The sequence below is a fragment of the Eublepharis macularius genome, chromosome 5 (genome assembly GCF_028583425.1).
Source record: "Eublepharis macularius isolate TG4126 chromosome 5, MPM_Emac_v1.0, whole genome shotgun sequence".
Taxonomy (NCBI): domain Eukaryota; kingdom Metazoa; phylum Chordata; class Lepidosauria; order Squamata; family Eublepharidae; genus Eublepharis; species Eublepharis macularius.
The window spans coordinates 43,177,288-43,182,388 of record NC_072794.1 but is presented as its reverse complement, the minus strand read 5'-3'; positions in this window follow the sequence as shown (position 1 = coordinate 43,182,388).

Sequence of the window (5,101 nt, the reverse complement as noted above, 5' to 3'; positions counted from 1 at the left end):
AAGGCAAAGGACAAAACACTGGCAGAGTAATGTCTTGGTTGAGGTGAAAGGCAGAGACCACCTTGGGAAGGAACTGGAGGCTGGGGCAAAGAACCGCTTTGTCTGCAAACATTCTGAGGAAAGGTGGATCATACCTCAGGGCTTGCAGTTCACTCACCCTCCTAGCTGATGTTATGGCCACTAAGAAAGCCGTCTTAGCTGTCAAAAGTTTGAGAGGACAGGTAGCTAGAGGATCAAAAGACTTATGCTTGAGAGTTGTTAAAACCAGAGACAGGCTCCAATGGAGAGTGGGTTTGGACAATGGAGGATATTAGCCAACCCTTTGAGGAAGGACTTACATTCCAGTTGGGAGAAGAGTGACCTATCCCTCATCCCGTTATGATATGCCGAGATGGCCGCTAGATGGACCTTCACAGAGGAATTAGAGTCCCTGGTTCTTTAAGAGGCCCAGATAGTCTAAGACATGGCAAGGGAGTCGAAGAAGTGGCTAAGCCCTGTTCAACTGCCTAAAGGGAGAAACGTTTCCATTTGCCAGAGTATGACTTATGGGTGGAAGATTTCCTGGCTTACGAAAGTATGTTTCTGACTGGAGAAGAGGAGACACAAGCCAAGCTGTCAACTTCAGTGTGTCTAAATCGTGGTGAAGAACCATGTTGTCCTGAAGAAGGGTTGGTGACAGCCAAAACCAGTAAGTTCTTCCCTGTGACATTTTGGACAGGGTGGAGAACCAAGCCTGTCTTGGCCAGTAAAGGGCAATTACAATAGCTGACACTCTCTCCCTCATCATATTGCTGAGTGTCAAGGTCATGAGAGGGAGAGGAGGGAAGGCATACAGTAGACTAACTGACCAAGTTATCTGAAAAGTGTCTCCCAGGATGACTTTCTCTTGCCTGCCTGAGAGCAGTATTATGGGCACCTCTTGTTGAGTGAAGTAGCAAAGAGGTCTATACTAGGAAACCCCCACCGTAGGAATTTGGGTTGGAAAAAATCCATGTGAATGGACCATTTGTAGTTCTGGTCCTTGGACCGACTCAGGGCATCAGCTAGAGTGTTGTCTTCCTCAGCAATGTGGATAGCTGTGATGAAGATCTGATGTTGGATAGCCCATTCCCAAATCAGGGAGGTCTCTCAGGAGAGGGACAGAGAGCCCGTGCCCCCCTGCTTGTTCAGATAATGCCTGACAGTTGTGTTGTCCATTCATATCTGAACATTTTTGCCCTTGACAAAATGGAGGAAGGCTTTCAGAGCAAACCATACAGCCCTTAGCTCCAGAAGGTTGATGTGTAACTTTGACTCTTGTTAAGACCAAAGGCCCTTTACCTGATTGTCTCTGGAGAAAGCTCCCGAACCCGCCAGAGAGGTGTCTGTATAGGTGGAGAGGTGAATGAGCATGGAATCAAATGGGGGCCCTACCATTAGGTTCTATTTATCGTTCCTCCAAGCTAGGTGGAACGATGAAAAGATCATTTCCCTCAAAGAATAAGCCTTCAACTCTTAACCTATGGCGTGGAGCTAACGCAGTGGTTCTAAGCCACACATACCTCTGAATCATGATGCCAGAGGCCATAGCTTGTGCAGAGAAATTTCCAATGTATCTTGCAGTGAGAATTTGTTGTTTTGAGAGCCAAAGGGCTTCTCCTTGGAGAATTTTTGTGAGACTCTATTTCTTATCATGGATAAGACTTAAGTAAGGGCCGATATTGTCCCCCAGGAACAATTGATACCTGGCCATAATGGCTTCGTAATTGCCAATTCAGAAATTTAGGGCTGATGAGGCATAAACCTTTCTCTCCAAAATATCAAGCTTCCTGCCACCTTTATCTATGGGAAAGAATGACCAGCAGCCTGTGGAAAATCTTTGCTTTGCAGGGTCTCCGTAACAATGGAGTTAGTGGGAGCGTGATTGAAAAGGAAACCAGTCCCATCTTGCTTGATTTTATAGAGGTTATCTAACTTTTGAGGTCTCTGGCATGGATGCCGGAATAGACCAAACCTCTTTAGTAGCATCTATCATTCCCTGTGTGATTGGGAAAGCCGCTGGGCTGTTGCCTCTGAGTGGAGAACCTTGAAGGCTGGATCCAACAAAGTTGGAGCTGAACAAGCCACTTCAGTTTTCAATGACCTTGCCATTCTGACTAGCCATTCAGAGCAGAGGTGAAGGTCTTCAAGTTGGAGATACAGCAGATTCCTCTGTGATACACTCGGGAGAGGATAGCTTGGATGCCAGGTTGGAACTGGAGTCGGGGCCATCACTGGGATGCATTGGTAGATCAAGTGTTGGTTCTGTAGACCTGATGTCTTCAGGAACCGTAGAAGGAACCGAGGGAGGTCTTGTCTTTGTGACCGAAGGGCAACATTCTGGAGGGTAGTAGTCATCCTGAAGATAGTAATGAGGTGGCGGGTAGAGACCTGGAGACCCTTCCATGCCATAGGCATAATAATGGTAAGGAGATTCATATGGGTACGGAACCTATGGATGTCTGTGACTTCTAACAACCTCAAGACAACTCTTGGTGTTAGTTGGAGCTGAGGAAGCTGTTTCTTTCTGTGCAGGTCTCACTGAGGAAGGTGGTATTGGAGATAACAGCTCTCCCAGGTCTGAGAGATCTGGAATCTCACTATTGAGAACAGCAGGAACTGAGGCTGACCGACATCTCAGAGTCAGTGAGGGAGTTCTCAGAGCTGCAGGCGGACTGGATGCCACAGAGGAGGACAGAGTCGAAGCTGAGGACTGCTTTTTCTTCCACAGTTCTGGAGTCAGGCGCTACTTCAGCTTGGCCTTTTTCAGTGATGGCTCAGATGAAGACCAACACAGGCTGGAATCTTTATGAACTGACTGGTTTGTATTGTTGGCACTTGGAGCCGAAATTGGCGATACCGAGGAGGCCCATTCTGGGCGTTGTGGCCTTTGAGACTTTGTAGTCAGATATGCCTTGGAGGGCTGACTCCCATAGTGACGCTTTATGGAGCAATGCCCATTCATATATGACTTTCAGCGTGAATTGCTTGCACATGCCACAGCACATGGTATCACATGCCTTTCCTAGGCACATCAGGCATTTCTCATTGGATTGGGCCATCTTGGATCCACACTTGAGACACTTCTTGAAGAATGCCTTCTAAGTCATTTTCTTCTTGCTTTCTGTCTTCTTACTCAGATTTGAGGAGGAGCTCGAAGCACGTCCTTCTTCAGTGGCAGCTAAAGAAGAACAGAGGGAGGGATCCGCTTGTCCTGCCTTTTATAGCCACACCCACTCATAAAGCATGCAAAAAGACTGGGTGAGCATCTTGCGCCTTTTGGAGCTTTGATATGTCGGTGGCTGGCCTGTGCATGCGCAGTTCCCATGTGTGCCTGCACAGAAGACACGATGATGAACAGTTATTAAAGTTCCCCTTCATTAATAATTCCCTGTTAATGGAAAATTAGCAAAATACATGAAAGAACTACAACTTTCCCCCATGATTGCTAATTTTAAATTTGCAGGAAATTTTTAAACAGAGGAGTCATAACAATATAGTCCTTCCCACCCACAATGATACAGCTTATTCTTCCACCTTGGAATTCCTTCACCACCTTCTGCTGCAAACTGTAGGCCAAGCACAATACATCCTCATTGAGTTGAGGGCAAACTTGCAGGCATTCACTAATATGTTTTCGTAAAGGCTCAAAGCAGCTCAGTGGTGCCATTTCAGGTTCAGAATATAGTGCAGGAGGGAAGGATTGAGGGAAGGATTCTTACCATGCACTTCACTCCCAGTCTGAATTGGGGACCTACACTCCTGTTATTTAAACAGAAAAATACTTGAGAGCTCTGACACACCTCTCAAGTTCATGTATAGTCGGTGCTGTGAAAGGTGCTAAAATTCTAAATGGTAATATTGCTCACCTATGTAAACAACTCCCCATATGTAGGAAATCAGCATGGCAAAAAATAAAGATTTGGTTTAGCCCCCTGCCCACACGAGTGCTCATTTACTACATAGAAAGAACTTTTTTATGTAAGGGAGAATTCAAATATTTAACTCTCCAATGGCAGGCTGAAGTGGTATTGTCTAGATTGCTAGTAACTGCCAGCATCTAGCTCTTCATTCTGACTAATATATAGCATGGTTGTTAGTTTGAATGCAATATTTTATTCCTAAGGCCCATTTCTTCTCCTGTGCTTAGCAACAATCTCTTTAATTATTACAATTTACCACTATGTGATATGTTAGTGGTTTTCAAAATGCCTAACTTCAGGGAATGACCCTGTGTTGGTTGACCTGAACTGAGAGTGTGATCTTGAATATACACAGCATGTTGCATATTGTGGGCATGGAATTGTAATTGTGGGCTTATTGTCTTTCAGAAAAGTGTATCTGCTTTTTCTAATATTCTCATTAAGGACCCCTTTAATGAAGGAACCTGTGCTCTCCTGAATGTTTTGAAATATATTTTGACATCGCTGCCTCTGAAGAAGAGTCCGAGGACATCAAGAGTTCTACAAGACCCTTTCCCTGGATTGTCTCAGGAAGCAGTAACTGAGAGATATGGATGAGGAAGTCCCATAATTGCCCCCACTAATGTTTCTTTGAAAACATCCTCAGATACCCATGATTCCTTCTTCCACAGAAACTTCCTCAGCTGCAGGCATTTCATGTTCACTATCGTTCTAGTCTCAGAGGCAGCAGATAAGCCTTGTGAGAGTTTACATCTGAAAAGGAAAGCACTTTAACTGAGGACTGATCATGTCCGTAGAGACAGGAGCACCCCAGCCCTCAGTAGATTTCAGACCCATGCTGGAGCAACTCACTAGGTTACCTAAACCACACTGGTTAGCCTTAATCTTGCCTTCATCTCCCTTGCTGTCCTAGAACCTAAAGCTATGCCACCATAGTGTATGCTTCACTATCTCCTGCTTGACTGTCTACCATTCCCCCCACCCTATTCTATGTCATTGCTTGCTTGCATAATTATCCCAGTATCTATACATTCTTATGGAATGTCTGTACAGCTCTGGTTTCAGGACTCGATGTGCATCTTCAGTATGTCTAGACCCTGTTGTTAGAAGCTGCAGATCATTCATGCTTTCTTATCACCCCTCTGACGGATGGAAACAAG